Below are 18,642 nucleotides of genomic sequence, written 5' to 3'. Positions count from 1 at the left end.
TGCCAGACTGATTCTTTCGCCACCAGAGGAACTGAGATATATCTCGACTCCATGGCCCTTTTCAAATGGGGAATGGATTTGCTGGGACCCTTCAAAGATGCTGAAGGACAATTGAAGTGGCTGATTGTAGCCGTGGATTACTTCACTAAGTGGGTAGAAGCAGAACCAGTTACCGTAATCACCTCGGCTAGACTGTAACATGACGTAGTGTACGAATGAGATAGTGTTAGACACTTGAACTAAGTAGCCTTTGGGAAGGTAGGACGAAGTTTGGGGACAAACTTCTAAATAAGGTGGGGAGAGTGTAACATCCCTCGTAATTAGGGAAATACATAAAATACGATAAGGCATGAGAATGCATGTGAGAGAATTCGAATTACATGTAATATTCGTTTGGTCTTCGAATTATTTGGCTATTAGTAGGAAATTAATATTGAGCTAGGGAATTTACTTGAATTATAATAGGTGAGAATTTATTTTAGGCATGTGAAATTCTAGTTATGAGTATAGGAATAATTTAATTATAACATATAGAAAGCATAACACTATTTAGAATTATATGAGTACTCATTAAAAGGATGTGATTAATTTTATTACAAAAAATACACCCTTAGTTAACAATTAGTGGGAAACATAAAGTATATACATGAATATACATGAGTTAATTACTAAGATAGGAGAGCCTTTCGATTTATATGTTTAGGCCCCATTTCATATGATGGGCTACGGGCCAAAATACTTTAGGGGAAAGCTTGAATTCAGCCTAAAGATTCCCTCCTACTTTCATCTATTAGTTATCCACATGGAAAAATTGAATGGCCCTATTGGTTAAATATTACACATGGCAACCTGTACCTATCTTATCTCCTTCCTTATCCGCCTAACACTTGATAGGTGAAATCTGAATGCATTCTTTTTGATTGGTCACAAAACACACCTACATTTTTCTCCTCCTCATCTCATTGAGCGCACAGAATAAGCAAAACAAAGCTGATCTGTTTGTGGCACCAATTTAGAATATTAACCAAACTATAATTCCCTTTCCTTTTTGAAAGGAGCATTGTTTCCAGATTTGGAATACCGACGGAGGTGGTAACTGATAATGGAACCCGATTTGCTGACAAAAGGTTCCAGGAGTTGATGAAAGACCTAAAGGTCAAACACCGCTTTGCATCTCTGGAACACCCACAGTCAAATGAACAAGCTAGGCTGCAAACAAGGTAATTTTTTACGGGCTCAAGAAACGAATGTTGGATGCCAAAGAAAGCTGGGTTCATCAACTACACTTTGTCTTATGAGCGTACCGAACCAATACCCAGACAGCTACGAGGGAGACCCCGTTTAGATTGGCATATGGGTGTGAAGCCATGATCCCGGTGGAGATTGGAGAACCCTCTTGGAGAAGAATGAATGTTATTAAGCAAGGTGAGCAACAAAACAGTAAACTACTCACTGCTGAGTTAGATCTTGTTGATGAAGCCAGGGTTACAGCTCACTGCCGGGATATGATGGCCAAACAATAGATAACAGCTATATATAACACAAAATTGAGACCAAGAGTCTTTGAGAAGAATGACTTGGTACTCAGGAGAGCAGATATTGGCAATAAGAATGCCAGAGATGGAAAGCTAGCTGCAAATTGGGAAGGTCCTTACCGAGTTAAAGAAAAACTTAGAAAAGGAGCCTATGTCCTGGAAACAACAGAAGGCAAAGGAATCAAGAGAACTTGGAATGCGGATAAGCTGAAAGTATATTACAGCTAAATTCGGGATCAACCTTTTTGAAGAGTTGAAGTTTTTCAATTTATTTGAAATTTTTTCTAGGCGAATTACTTTTCCTTTTTTAGGGAATTGTCTAAAGCCAAATATGCCGGCAAATTCATGTAATCGATGATTTGATATCAATAAATAAGGAATTTTTCTTTTAAGATTTATCCTTATTTATTTTTGATGAATCAATACAAAACCCGATATGCAAGTGCAATTTGCCATACGGACTCTGATCAAGTCGAAATTCTCCCTACTTTGGTCTATGAGCCTAAGGGGGATAAGTGGCGATACTGCGTTTACCTTAGGTAAAGTCGGGTTATAAAATCCAAGTTATGATGAAACAGTTAAGTCAACAAAGACAATAACTATCATCAATGCAGACTTGCCAAAATGGCTAAGTCAAAATAAACATGCGTCATGGAGAATGACATAAGTCGAAATCCGCACAATGCTTTGACCTCGGCCAGGTCAATAAGATGGAACTCGTAAGATGCACGAGTTGAGAAAATAAAATTTATTGGAGTTGAAAAATAACCCGTCTCGGATGGGGAGAACTCAGATAAAGCTTAACAAAGAACTTATGAAATGCACGAGTCAAGACATAAAATCTATTCAAGTTGCAAAAATAACCCATCTCGGATGGGGAGCAACTCGGATAAGGTTAGACATCTCTAATTGCTTAAGTCATGAACTTAGAAAACAAGCATGAAGTTCGCTTGGCAAAAAGATAAGTCCTTAAAAGTATTTAACAAATACTTCAGGAAACCCGAAAAGAAGACGAACCTCAAATACTTAGATAAATGAGTTTAAGTCATTAAAGGAACATGCAATACAAAAAAGTCAACATATGAAGCTCAAATATGAAGGAAAATAAAGAGAAATTAAAAAAAGAAAAATCGACATAAAACTTGCAATATTCATTACAAATCAAAAAGGGGCTTCAAAAGCCCCAATGAAATGCGAAATTACAAAATAAACCGGCATCCCGATCCTTCATGCAGCAAGGGTAGTAGGGGTATCCAATTGAGAAGGCGAGGTCACAACAAGTTGAGTGCTAACCACCTCACCTCCCTCCACCATAGTCTCTTCCCCGCCTTCCGTTTATGTCACGGAGTCACAGGCTGGAGATTCTGGAGGAGGACCAACGATCTTACCTTTGCTAACATAAGCCTTGGGATGTATACCAGTTGTATCAAATTGCAGTTCTGGGTTAACGACCTTCAATTGACTAAGAGCATTATTGAAGGAGCCTACCACCAACTTTTCAAGTTCAACTCGATAACGTTGGGCGGTCGATTCAGCTTCTTTTAACTTTGCTTCAACTCCCTCGTGGATAATCTTGAAATTCGTTAACGATTTGTGGTTCAAGGCATGTAAGGCTTGAAGTTCATTATGCTCTCTTTGCAGATTAGTGAAATTTTCTTTCACCTTAGCCAAGTCCCGAATTTCCTGGTCCTTCTCATCCTTCACTTGGGCAAACTCGGCAACGGTTTTTCCCTTCTCCTCTTGAGATGCATGTGCCTCGTTCAGAGTGCGGAGAAACTTGTTTTTCAAAGAGAGAAAAGGCCTCACCATGGTGGACATCTTCATGCAACTCAACTCCATATCCTACAACTCCTTTATTTGAGTGGCAGTGAAAGGAAATGAGTTGAAAATTATCTCGGAGGGCAGACAGCATCCCGAAGAGCACCAGTTATTCCAGATTGCCATAAAGCATGATGGGCAATTTCGGAGGGTGGTGGAAGCATAGTAGACTTCACCGTAGTTTGAGATGAGGTTGGGGCACCTTTGTCAGACGATTTTCCCTTAGTCTTGTCATCTGGGCTCTCTTTGGCCTTCTCGGCAGTAGAAGCGGGAGGTTTTTTGGACTTGTATTCAGGGGCTTTCCTTTTCTTCCCCGTCAGGTCAACAACTGTCTTCTTCTCACCCCGGCCCAAGACCGACAACCAGCTGGGTCGGTTATGCTGCGGGTCTTGCTGATTATCCGGCTGCTAGTTTTCCATACTAGAACTACAGCATCAAAGAAATGAAAAGAGTTAAAAGATGCAATGTCAAAAATATGCATGTAACTGTAAAAGCAGGCATACTCATTTCAGCGTCAAGCTCCTCCTGGGACTTGTAAAGAAGGGAGGAAACACTAACATAAGTCTTTGAACTATTATATGCACGTATGTCAATCACGCTATTAGCATCACCTGTGCTCAACCCGGACTCCTTAAAGCGATAGCTCGAGGAAGAGAATTTATAATGGTCAGATGACCAGCAAAGGGGAACTTTCCCTCCACATCTTCGAAATTGCAACCATCGAGGAACCACACTTCCTTCCTGGGATATGCAGAAAATTTAAAAACTTCTCCTTGAAGTTCTTAAAAGACTCAGTGTAAACATGAAAAATTTTACGCCCAGGGACACCCTGAATGGTGACCCAACCTTTCCGCTTTGGTGGTTCACGACCAGTTCGGGGAGTAAGAGGCGTAAAAAAGTAAAAGAAAACACAGACAGAAGGTGGAAGGGCAAGGTATGCGCAAAAACGCTCGAACGCCTTAACAAAACCCCAAGCATTGGGGTGAAGTTGACTGGGAGCTATGTGGAGATGATTTAAGAGGTCTATCTGGAACTCGATAAAAGGGAACTTGACGCCAAGTTGAGTTACTACATCTCGGTAAAAGAAAAAGAAAAAAGGCTCATCAGAACTTCTCCCTGAACAAACAGGTTCGTCTTCGTGTGGAGGGCCTATATCAAAGTTTTCTAATTTCCCCACAGGAAGACCAGCCACATCGTCCGTACTCATTTCGGACGTCGTGTTTAAGACTTCATAGGTCACCCAGGGAAACTGGGATGTTAAAGAGGCTGAAGGTGACTCAGAATATGACTCGACGGAACTTGACTCCTCTACAACCCCTTGGGGAGGAGATGCCATAAAAACCTATAACAAAGAAAATAACTGGATCAAAAGAAGAATGGGCAAACCTGAATCAAAAATCCTATTAGAAGAAGAATCACTGGAGGACGAAGAAGTCGACTTCTCTGATATGGTAATGGGGTCATCTGCCTCGCCGGATGCAGAGGTAGATCCCGGAACATCTCCATGACGGCAAATAGCCAAAGTAGACTCGGCCAAAGAGTCACATCCTTGCTCAATAATCTTGGAGCTAAGATAAACGCAGGAATAACAAAGAGCGATTTTTGAGATAGAGCAAGGCTGAGTGATATCTCGATTGATTGACGTAAAAATGAGTTGTGTTTTAAGGGCATTACGTGAGGGCCCAGAACCGGATTGGGGAAAATACTGGGGAATACGTCTACTCACAGAGAGACGGCTACTACCCCGGGTGGATGAACATCTACCCCGGATCTGCCCTAATTCCCTATCGGATAATCCGAATCTCCTCTAGGATCTCCCACCGTGGCAACCGCGAAGCATGGCTCCCCGTTCTTCCTCTTTGGTTCTGGGAATCCCCCACAACCAAAAATGAACACTAGGGAGAATCTTTTTGAAAATTCATAATCTTCTTCTTTCCTCTCCCAACAAGGCAAAACTGAAGAAGGAGGTTTTTTACCTCTAATTTTGTTAAGTTCCAAATGACACAAAATTTTAAAATAGAAAAGGAAAAATAGCAAGGGGAGGAAAATGCACGAGTGAAACAGCATGCGACACTTTTGAAATGCAGAAAGTTGACGCAAAAAAGAAAAACATCACAACAAATATGGCCAATGTCTAAAATGCAGACAGCCAAATACAAGCAACGCAAAAAAAGGATAAGCAAGTACTTGAAGGTGAAGAAGGTGAAATCCCAGAATATGCAGAAAAGCACTTGCGGAACGCTAAAAGGAATTAGGGCAAGGAACTTCTCCAAGACAAGGAAAGTAAAAAACGAAAGAAAAGAAAAGTGCTTACTTATATAGGCGCAAGTGTAACTGCAGTAATCGTGGATGGCAAGGGACAGAGGTACCAGTGTCTTCTCCCACATGGGTAGTAACCGCAACAGTCGTGGATGGCAAGAGTCAGGGGCACCAGCGTCATTGCACTTAAAAAGAAATGATTAGACGCCTGAAATGATGCTACTAATAAATACGAAATAAATGCGAAAACAACATAAAACGGCTGCAACATGCTAACACATGCGGCAAACAGCACATGTCAGAATGAAACGAGTGCTAATGATAAATCGGCACGAGAAGTTGACGACACGTGTAGTCAACAGCTCTTAGACGCGTTACTCGACTAATGCTTGGGGGCAACTCGCCAGTTGGATCCCAACTACTCAAGCACATTCGTTACCCGGCCGCACAAGTAGATTATCTAGCCGGGTTTATGCATAACCTGTCCCGGATGTGGCCAAGAGAAATTATTTCCGGTTGCAGAGTAAAATTTCAAAATCAGAACGTGTACGTAAGGAATCATACTTAGGGGCAACTCGCCAGTTGGATCCCAACCACTCAAGATCATTCTAAACTCAGCATGAGAATACGCAAAATATTTTTCATAGGTTATGCTCAACCCGCCGAGATAAGGGGCAATGAGGACCCCAGTGGAAGACTTTGAAGCCTAATATAAAAAACATGCATAGAGTTTACTAAAGCTCAAACGTGCCCAGCTTAGCAAAGACCCTAAAGCAAAACACAAGGAAATTCACCCTGATAACCCAGACACCTAGGTAGCCATCAAGGATACTAATACTAATACGACAGCATGACAGACAGGCCTGGGCCATTATTAGAGGCACCAAAGGCCCACCCCACATTACTCATAGGTAACCTCTATAAATAAAAGGTAAACCCTAAAGGTATGTAACACTCTCTCTTACTGTTATGTTATCAATGTGCGCACACACACACTCCATTGGCTAACGTCGTTCATAGTATATTGTGCACAGTGATCTGCTTGACTCAAGGGTATCTCTTCCATAGATACCTTGGAGAGGGCACTAGATCTAAGATCAACATACCAGTCTATTGGGCCAGACATCTCTGTCTCTAAGACAGAACAACTATGTATTCTCGGGAGAACATAGTGTAACCTAGTGTTCTTCCGAGAGTACATAGTGTAGTTTGTAAATAAAAAGTTTGTACAAGTTCAAGTTCAACCCTTCCCCCAAATATATACTAAAAACTTTAAGACGTCGTAGTAGCTATGTACAAGTTCAAGTCCACAATAGTACTCTGCCATTATGAAAATAGCACCCGGTTGGGGAATAAATTTAGTACTCTCTTCGTGTGTACATTATACCTGTAGGAATGTGACACATCGGTGACAAGTTTCTAAAAAAGTAATAATAATTTTAATATTATAATTATATATTTTGTATATACATAATTATAATACTAACGTTGTTGTCGCATCAGATGCTCGCTGTAATAGTAATACTGAAGATTTATTCCCGATTTATCAGTTTGCGTCAAGGCCCAAGGGACATGAGTAGTCAATTAAATGCAAAGTAGGATCCATGTAGTAAACTCAAAACTTGGATAGTATTATACTTTAGACTCTTCGGTGGACCCATGTAGTTGCAAGTGTTTGCAAGGGCAGACATACACTTTTGGGGGTAAAAAAAAAAGGGAAAATTGTGTATCGTTTTAAAGGACACAAAGTTGTATCATTTTAAATGAGAAATAGAGATAAATCATGAGAGAGAGAGTAGGGAGAAATTTTTTTAAAAATGTGGATCCCACCTCTTTGTGAGAGTGAAAGGATGTAAGGTGTGTCATTTAAAATGACACACCTTTTCCCCTAAAAAAAATTAGCTACATCGCCTAAAACACTTGTACATGTAACAATAAATTTAGATAGGCTTTTGTCTTATTTGGCACAGTTGTAATTTGTCGATTACAATGCATTGAATAAGATAGGCCTTCTATTAAATGCATAAGATGGCATTGGAAAATAAAAAACAAAAACGATTAATAACATAGCAATAGGTCTTCTTTTCTTAAATATAAATTTGTCACAGAAAATTATCTGTATAAATTTATGATCGATTAATATAATTTTTTTTTAATAACACACTTACGATGCACTACACTTATTTATTAATTCTCTTCAATGCACTCTAGGAAATTCAACTCTTAATTACTTTTACTTTTCTCAACATATATTCTTTTACTTTTTAATGTATTTAAAAAAAATTAATTTTTTTCTGGGGGTGCTGCCCCGGAATCTACTAAGCGTGCATACATAAATAATATTTTTTGGGTCCGCCACTTTAGACACCGCCTTTTCTTGGAATAGAGCCTCTGAAGAACAACATACAGAGAAGAAATGGACGTTTTGCACACCCTGTTGACTTTCATTTCCTTATCTTTTCTTTGTATCTTCATAGCTTTGTGTTTCATCATGCTAACCATGTTCATGGGAAAATCCATAGGGGACCCAGAATACGCACCTGTGAAAGGAACAATGGTTTACCAAATATTCCATTTCAACACATTATGATTACCATGCTGAAATTGCCAAAACTCATCCAACTTTCAGGCTTCTTGCTCCAGATCAAAGCGAAGTGTTTACCATAGATACAAGAAATGTTGAACACATATTGAAAACCAACTTTGATAAGTACTCCAAAGGCAAGTATAACCAGGACATTGTGACTGATCTTTTCGGTGAGGGGATTTTTGATGTTGATGGTGACAAGTGGAGGCAGCAAAGGAAGCTTGCAAGTTATTAATTCTCCATAAGAGTTCTTAGAGATTTCAGTTGTTCTGTTTTTAGAATGAATGCTGCAAATTCGGTCAGAGTTATATCAGAATTTTCCCATGGGGGTCATGTTTTTTATATGCAAGTAAGTGGTTATATTTTCCATAGTAAATAGTATATGATTGTTGAAGGATTAGATTTTCTCTTTTTTGTTTTGTATAAACTATCCTATATCCGGTCGCCAATGGGTGTGGATTAATACGGATTCGAGACAAGCAGGACCACAAGGGCGATAAAGTTCTCCCAACTAAGTTTTAATATAGCTGTATACCTAGAGCTCAAACTCGAGACTATTAGTTAAACTGAAACAACTTCCTACAAGTTGATCCATATGCTTGGTGCTGGAAGGATTAGAATTTTTGCTTAAGTTGAAATTGTTGAGGAGGCTTTAATTAATCTCATTATCAAAACATATTCTAAGTTTGTTCATCATCAATTTAAAGCTAGTATGTCACAGTTTAGTCTTTCAATATAGGTTAAAGTATGATAAAATGACATTATAAAGGTTAGAAGTATGAGTTACTTTAACAATTTTTTTTTAATTTTTTTATTCAGTTGCTATAATGACCCTCACATTTATTATGGATTTAATATTGAAGGATAATTATAAAAAAAAAAAAAGAAATAAAGTCACCCTTGGTGAAAATGAGTTAAAATGACATTTAAGGGGTAAAAATGAGGGTAAACAAAGTTACCCGAAAAGGGAAAGTAAAGTTAGAAATATGACTAGAAAAATATTCTAGTCCATTAGGTAAAGTTTGAAAATGAATGGAGGTGTGTAGATAGATAAACCTTTACCCAGTTAAATTTAACTTGACCTATATAAGTGAAATTTCTAAAAAACTTACTATTCCTTCTTTTTTCTTCTCGCGGACAACAGAGATGGAGGAAGAGAATGAGGTTTTGAAATCCAATCTTCCAAGGATCATAACTTGAGCTAGAGACCTCAAATCACTTCGTTCCAAAGCCAAACTTGTGAGAAATTTTGAGAGGAGTCCATTGGTACCAGTATTTTTGGATGGGTTTCACTATAGAGAGAGATCTTCTTCCTCTAAAATTTGGATTTCTTTGAAAGGGGGGATTTTGAAGGAGCTTTAAGCCATGTGAGCTTAAAGTAAGCTTTCCCCTTCGTTCTAAGTAATTTTATACTGAGAAATTTTAATTTTCTTTTGAGTTTTGAGGAAGATTTGATTTAGTTTTCCATTTAGAAAGTTTGGTTTGATTGAACATGTTAGAGCTTGATTGAGGCTTGGCTCATATTGAGAAAAGTGTTCAGATGAAGATTTTAACGGTAAAAATGTATTTGGAAAACTTGAGATACCGTATTTTTGAATAGTGACGTATATGAATAGTATCATATACATGAATAGTGACTTATATATGAATAGTACTATAGAGATGAACAGTACCGTATGTATGAATAGTTAAGAAATATTTGATAAGTAAAAGATGAAATCAATAAATGGTGTGTCTGTTTAACTACTTGGCTTTGAACCATTTTATTGATATTTGTATGGATTCCCTATTCTAGGTGCGCCTAAGAGTCTTGTTAGGACCTACATCAGAGGAGGCTTGGTAACTCGGTTGATGGGTAGGCCATCTATACAGCTTTGAGAGGTAAGCTCTATGTTTATGGGATTCGCTCCTACTTTGTGTTCCGCCATAGTGTACGGACTGTGGTCAGGTTGTATGATATGTATGAGATATATGATATAGATGCATTCATATATAACTATATGATGATGTGATGTGATATGTTTTGATGTGTTTACTTTGAGATGTTTTGATATGATTTTTGTATTGATCTCTGGCCATTGATTCTATATGCATTGATGTCCGCTTGGGGTCTTCCCTTGGGACTGACTGTGTATATATCTGTTATCTGTTGAGTTCCGCTTGGGGTCCTCTGTAACAGCCCGTTGTACACCGGTATTGTTAACATTAATTATAATATTAAGCGCAGTTACAATCACAACAATTCATTTATTTTTTCGTTATCACGCGAGAATTTAAAACAATAAAAAGCGTAATAATTAAAAGTTGTGACCGTAACTGTAAACTCTTGCGGAATACTTATTTAGACTACTTTTATAACTTATTTTAGTTACTACAAGTCATTAAGGGGTTCCCATAAACCCACTTAGCATAATTTTCACTTTTAAGTTTTCTACTCTTCCGAACATGGTTCGGTATTTAATTTTTTGCGGATAAACTACATTCTACAAGCCTCCCATCTTTTGATATGTTATTATACACTCAATTATCTTTCTAGGATGCTATCACACGAGTTATTTAGAGCTCGTTTGCTCCGAATATCGCCATTTGAAGTTGGACAAACAAAACTACTAACCAACCCCAAAATAGCTCCAAACATCCTTCACTCCATGAATTACTGCAGAAAATAAACTTAACCAATTGCTCTCAAATTTTTATACAACAAACTAGACACCTCAAGATTCAATTTTATATATCATGCACTTAATTTGACTAAGAAATGAAGCAGGAATTAATTTCCCAAAACCGGTCCAGAACTGCCACAAGTGCAGTGAGCAAATGGGCAGTCTGACCTCTTTGCCTTCTCCAGGCCGACGTTCAACCCATAATTCTATCAAATATTACCATAAGATAGAGGACATCTCAAGCTTCAAAATGACATCTGGCACGTCCCTATCGGACTTCTGTGGAGGGAGATATGCTCTCCCGAAGTTCGCCTAAATTATGCCAATTTCTAGAAATTTCGCCAGAGTTTCCTTTGTTTTTACCGAAAGTCCCCAAGTTTGCTAATGTATTCTAGGACCTCAAATGTACCTAATAATCATTGGGTGGCACTCACAAGGACCAACAATTCCTTGGGGCACTTACAACCCATCACAGTTTATTTTACTTATATAATACGTATCGCATTGCTTACTTTATTAATACTCAATACGTTTCAATCATCAAAGTCCAATTGCATGCATTTACTAATCATACACAAAATCATAATCCTAAAATAGGCCTATTGCCCTTTCATCATATTACATATGCTTCACATTACACAAGATCCAATTTACAATACTTACAATTATCCAATTTACAACATAATTCATAAATCTCCAAATGTAATAAACTACATGTATCTAGACTTAGGCAAAAATAGCATGAACAAATATGAAATAAATCTCATCCTAACAACATATACAATGTTCATGCCCTAAGTCTAGCCTAGGCCCAATGGCCATCAAAATGCAAAATGTATAAAGTCCTCCAACGACTCATCCTACAGGCTTCTTGCCCGCCGCTCTTGCACCACTGCTACCTCCTGAAATAAAGCCCCCAAGACGGGTGAGATATACAAATATATCTCAGTAACCCAGAGGTTCCGGAGAAAACTTCGTCCAATGGCTCACTTTGATACATATAAATAATATAAAATAACATCCTGAAAAACGGGATATAGTAAGAGATTTAGAGAAACTGGAGAACATACTAACATACATAATAAATGCATGATCATGTTATTCTACATTACTTACATACACTTCCTACCATCACCCTCAACGGACATGGTGAAACACACAAGGGGATCAAGCCCCAGTACCAAGAGGTTACCTTAATAAGCCTCTCCACTTAGCTCCAAAGCAGTATATCCTCCGAGCTCGTTACTCAACAGAATGCCTACACAGAGGATATTCTCAATTACTTAAAACTCATACGAACACATGCAAGTTACCAATTATACAAGCATTGTTCCAATCACTTACCTCAATCCCACTTGGTCCAGGACTAAGGGCAATCCACCGACTCATGGTTCGGGGTTCAAATCAACGTACGGCAACCTACAACAACCATGTACGAATCATCAATACACGACAATTCTATCAGAATACACATAATCATAATCCTAAAATAGGCCTATTTCCCTTTCATCATATTACATATGCTTCACATTACACAAGATCCAATTTAAAATACTTACAATTATCCAATTTACAACATAATTCATAAATCTCCAAATGTAATAAACTACATGTATCTAGACTTAGGCCAAAATAGCATGAACAAATATGAAATAAATCGCATCCTAACAACATATACAATGTTCATACCCTAAGTGTAGCCTAGGCCCAATGGCCATCAAAATGCAAAATGTATAAAGTCCTCCAATGACTCATCATACGGGCTTCTTGCCCGCCGCTCTTGCACCACTGCTACCTCCTGAAATAAAGCCCCCAAGGCGGGGTAAGATATACGAATATATCTCAGTAACCCACAGGTTCTGGAGAAAACTCCGCCCAATGGCTCACTTCGATGCATATAAATAATATAGAATAACATCTTGAAAAATGGGATATAGCAAGGGATTTAGAGAAACTGGGGAACATAGGGATACAAAATACGACGAAGCTGGAATGGTCGCTACCAATACCATGCAACGTCCTGCCTAATGGCTCGGCATATAAGCCTACAGGTCTCATCCAATGCGTGTTCCAAGAACATCTAACCAAGGCACCCCTCCCATCCACATACACCCGAGACTTCCTAGTCTTCTCCTATCCGGATCATACACCACGACCCTAGGTCAACTGGAACTCCCTCTCGGAGACCTATCCAGTGGAAGTCCGAAACGCCCGAAGGCAAAATTGTCTACTAGCCAGAGACTCGGTACATCCAATGTACCACTAACATACATAACAAATGCATGATCATGTTATTCTACATTACTTACATACACTTCCTACCATCAACCTCAACGGGCATGGTGGAACACACAAGGGGATCAAGCCCCAATACCAAGAGGTTACCTTAATAAGCCTCTCCACTTAGCTCCAAAGCAGTATATTCTCCGAGCTCGTTACTCAACAGAATGCCTACACAGAGGACATTCCCAATTACTTAAAACTCATACGAACACATGCAAGTTACCAATTATACAAGTATTGTTCCAATCACTTACCTCAATCCCACTTGGTCCAGGACCAAGGGCAATCCACCGACTCACGGTTCGGGGTTCAAATCAACGTACGACAACCTACAACAACCATGTACGAATCATCAGTACACGGCAATTCTATCAGAATAAGAAAAATGTCAAAAACCTCCCCTACACTATGTAGGTTCGGCCCTAGTAGGCTTATTTTCCAATTTATTTTTCTAAATTTTCTTTCTAATTTTATTAGGCATCCTTAGGTTACCAAAAGGCCAATTCAAGTGCCACTTTTCATTTTACGTCTTTTAAACGTCGTTTTGCCTAATATTTCGCTCTAGGTCCAATGAACCACTCAACACTCTCAACTATTTTTCCATTGGTTCTCTAACCTTCCAACCACCACACAACTCATCTAATTACCATTTAATTACACAACACATCATCTAAATAATTTTTCAACATAAATCCCTCACTTTTCCTTAAATGGCCGAATTGCACCAAGGCAATTCCCAAGAGATTTTCAACCCAATTTCATTTTTCCACATCTCATACAATCCTATTATGTCATCATACAACTACACAACAACTCCCAACACACTTCTAACAACAATCCAAAAACCCAAAGTCATGACAACCTCAAAATTTTCTAAGTTAAAAATGCACATTTTTCATCAATAATTTTTATTGCATTTATGGCTACTACACATCATTCTAAGACACATTAATGTACAAACATTTTTCATTTGAGCTCTCTAAGCACATCAATCAACCAAGCCCTCTTTAGGGTTCATAAATCCAATCACAAGATTAAACCGTTAAAATGCAAGGAAACTTACTCAAAAGCTAGGCACAAGGCTCCTCCAAGACACCCTAAACCATTGGAGCTCCAAACAACTCCATGAACACCAAAATTCCCAAGAAATTCGTGGCTGGTTTTTGCTTGTTTCTCAAAAATGAGAGGGTTTCAAGGCTAATGGATACCACCAATGTGTTTGGAAGGTGATTTCCAACAAATTTCAAGACAAGAATTGCCTGATTCGGTTAAGAATCGATGAAGTTAAGAGAGGAAGAAGATTTGAATGAAAATGGTCATGGAGGGGGGAAGGGAGCACAAATTTTAGAGAGAGAAAAGACGTTTTAGATGATGATGAATAGTGTTGGTCCATGTGGCTAAGTCCACTTAAGTGAGGTGGGCATCACCGCCACCTCACGCGATTTCAAACTAATTCGAATTTTCCTCCAATTCCACTAAACGTCCATGATTTCATAACATATTTAGAAACTCTAATTTTTAACATTAACCATTGTCCTTTAATTACCCTTGATCAGATGAATCCAGAGTTTTCCGGTCGTTCGGAGAAAATGTTGTTTTAAGTTGTTACGCGCATCGTAGGCACGCTTTCCCAAACTTACTAATTTCTGTCAAATTTCATCAGAAATCATATTCCCTAGTTCTATAAACCATTAATAACTTGTATTCAAAACCTAGAGCTCAAAACTCAATCGGCACGCTTTACGGTGCAATTGTACCGCGATATTTTTTACCCGGTAAAAATACTATTCACTGAATTTTCTGAAACTTGCCTACCCACTCAATTTTTCGTTCTGAAATCCATTTCCAGGGTTATTTTTATCATCTGAGACCTTCTTCTCATTTTTTATCTTCTTAGGGTTGCGTGTTGGCTAATTACCGTTTTGCCCTTCCTTTGTATTTTGGCCTAATTTTTAGGATTTTCACTAATCCTCCCGTTTAATCCTCATTTAATATTTTTAATATATAATTTAGAATTATGAGGTGTTATATCCTCCCTTGGGATTGAGGGTGTACACCTCTGTTATGTGATGATCTCTAGCCATTGATCCTATGTGCACTAATTTCTGCTTGGAGTCATCCCTCGGGACTAATGGTGTACACCTCTGATATGTTCTGATTCCGCTTGGGGTCCTCCCTTGGGAACACGTATGTTGATTTTCGCTTGCGGTCATCCCTTGGGACTGACTGCGTACGTCTCTGATAAGATATGTTTTGTTCTGATATGATTATTCTGATGATTATGTATATGATATTTGTTACGTACATTGATTTCCGCTTGGGGTCATCCCTTGGGAATGACTGCATATGTCTCTGATAAGATATGTTTTGTTCTGATGTGATTATTGTGATGATTTTGTATATGATATTTGTTACGTGTGTTGATTTTCGCTTGGGTCATCCCTTGGGAATTACTGCGTACGTCTCTGATAAGATATGTGTATATGCTTTGTTCAGCTATGATATTTGCTTATATGATGTTTTGTATATTATATATCTGACTGTCATGCAGGAAGTGAGCCCAGGGTATGGAGAGTTTTCCATAAACCTGGAGCTTTCTAGAGATTCGTCTCTAACCCCGTTTGGGGATATGATTTCCGGAACACAGTTAATTGAAGAGCCCTCATGGGACAAGGACATTTCCCGTGGCTAGAGGTACTAGTACGAGGATATGGAACTCTGGGTGGCCGGACGCTACTATTTATTATAGATGTTATTTTCGGAGAATATGTACTGTTGTATAGTGTTCTATTCATTTTGGGATCATGATGTTTGATCCATTATACAATATATGGTCCGTATATGTTTTGTACATGTGTTCATATTTGATGCATGTACATTTGTGTATTCAGATATGTTCATATGCTGAAATATGTATATTGTTAAACATAGTGGCACAGAGCCAGTTATGCATGCACCCATGGATGGGTATATAGTCCTTTATAGATATCTGGTATTTCTGAAATTATATATGGTATAAACTGTTTATCAAGAACCTTTAAGAGTGGGATTGGCAAATCCCTACTTGTCCAATTTACAGAGGTTACTCTGCCTGATTTTCGTCTTCGTCAAATACGAATTAAATTAGGAGAAGTATGCAATGTGAGATATCATGTGAGATAGGATTAAAGAAAAAAAAAAGTTAGCTCGTATTTTCGTAAGTTAAGTCTTCCGCTGTTTCTATTAAGTATCATATGTATATCAATTGAACCAACTCGAGACAGGGATGTTACAGTTGCTAACATCATATTATCTTACAATTACAAAGTGTGATGTAGATACAACGTTTGCTCTTTTTCCAGGTCTTATTAAATAGATGCACTTTGGATTCCATATTCAAAGTTGGATTTGGAACAAAATTGAATTGCTTAGAGGGATCAAGCAAAGAGGGAATTGAGTTCATGAAGGCCTTTGACGAATCAAATGCTTTGACTTTTTGGCGCTATGTTGATCCATTCTGGAAGATCAAAAGGTTCCTTAACATTGGTTGTGAAGCTACCCTTAAGCGAAATGTGAAATTAATAGATGATTTCGTCCATGGAGTAATTAATACCAAAAAAGCACAATTGAAAGTTCAGCAAGATTCAGTGAGATGATCACAAACTTGTGTTCCCCCTGAATATCGTTTCTATTTCATTTGAATAAATCATATATTGTAACTTACTGATACAAAAGTGGAAATTAAAATTGGGTGATGTTTTTCATTTTTCAATACATTTCTAATGAAACTTTGGATATGATGCATTTGAACCATCTAGTCTTCCAAAAGATGATTTTTTTTCTAAGTCCTCCTTTTAATACTATTTACAGTTAAATGGCTGCTTTGGTTTTCAGAATGTTAAAGAGGACATGCTGTCAACCTTTTTGATGGAGAGCAAGAAGTACCCAACAACTATGACAGATAAGTATTTGAGGGATATAATCCTGAACTTTATGATAGCTGGCAAAGACACAAGTGCAAACACTCTTTCATGGTTCTTATATATGCTCTGCAAGAACCCTCTTATAGAGGAAAAGATTGTGCAAGAAGTGAGAGATGTCACTTGTAGCCATGAAAGTGAATCCAAAATAGATGATTTCATCGCTAATTTAACAGATGCCACTCTTGATAAAATGCAGTATCTTCATGCAGCATTGACAGAGACCTTGAGATTGTACCATGCAGTCCCTGCGGTACCTTCAATAAATTTGCTCAAAACCATCTTGAATTATTTCATCCTTCTCTACAAAATTTCTATATTAGGATACTATTCTCTGCATGATCCCAACTTTTTATTTCTTTTTATTTGTCTTCACTTGATTTTTATTTGGGTTCATCAATCGCGACCCTAATTAAATTGGGATAATATGTTGATTGATGATGGTACTATTATCTGTGTCACATGCTACTCAAACAGTTTGTGCAGCTTATGATAGTTGCACAATCTGATTTGATTATTGCTTTGGGCGATTGAGCTAACTCAAGCATACAAGTTTGGTCACTTGTTGAAATATGTGTATGTGCGCGTGCGTGCATTTGTAAAAAACTTGTGCAAATCAGAGATAGCTTAATATCAGTACATAGTATTCAGATAAAGTAAATTACTTTCAATGGTTTTCATTTCATCTCATGTGACTCCAGAAATGCACACACACTCACTTATGTGCCATGTTAGGTTGCAACACAGCAACAACACAAACAACATAACTTATTATGTGGATTTTGATGAACATGTCTTTGGTATGATTCAAGGATGGGAGGATTGCAGAGGCACCTGATATTCTTCCTGATGGTCACAAACTAAAAAAGGGTGATGGAGTGTACTACTTGGCCTATGGTATGGGTCTCATGTCTTCCATTTGGGGTGAAGACGCTGAGGAATTTAATCCTGAAAGATGGCTCAAAAATGGAATTTTCCAACCCGAATCTCCATTTAAATTTGTAGCTTTCCATGTCTGTAACTTGTTTTCCTTTAAGTTAGCTTGCTTGATGAGAATTGTTGTTACCAATCTTGTACTTAAGCTTCTATGTGTCATTGCTTCGTGTTTGCTTAGGGAAGGACTTTGCTTATAGACAAATGAAAATAGTAGCAATGGCTATTCTTCATTTCTTCAGATTCAAACTTGCAAATGGAACAAAAAAAGTGACTTACAAGGTCATGTTTACCCTTCACATGGACAACGGCCTCCTTCTATGTGCAATTCCAAGGTTGTGAGTAGGGTGAAAAGTGAAACAAAGCAAATCACCTTGGTATTTCTGAGAGCTATTTAAGGCCTTTCAATCTAAATAAAAGGTGAAATGATATGCTTTTGAAATATGGCTCTGCCATCTTGCTAAGTAGAGATTATATTATCTAGTGTAAGTAGATTTTCTAATAGGATTTTTATTAAATTTCTGGTTTGTTAATTGATATGATGTTTGATGAATTTTATTTTGGTGCTTGACTTGTTTCTTGGGTCTGTAAGCTTCAAATAAAAG

At 38.0% G+C, this 18,642-nt stretch overlaps 1 pseudogene; it reads left to right on the top strand.

Moving 5' to 3' along the window:
• The first annotated feature begins 8,028 nt into the window (after nt 1-8,028).
• Nucleotides 8,029-18,379, top strand: LOC133307952 (cytochrome P450 704C1-like; annotated as a pseudogene).
• The last annotated feature ends 263 nt before the right edge of the window (nt 18,380-18,642 follow it).

This window comes from Gastrolobium bilobum, unplaced genomic scaffold (assembly GCF_033153095.1).
Source record: "Gastrolobium bilobum isolate Gb01-03AN ecotype WA unplaced genomic scaffold, APGP_CSIRO_Gbil_v1 utg3757, whole genome shotgun sequence".
Classification (NCBI taxonomy): Eukaryota; Viridiplantae; Streptophyta; class Magnoliopsida; order Fabales; family Fabaceae; genus Gastrolobium; species Gastrolobium bilobum.
Note: the sequence above shows the minus strand (reverse complement) of the source record. Positions and strands in the feature narration are given on the sequence as shown.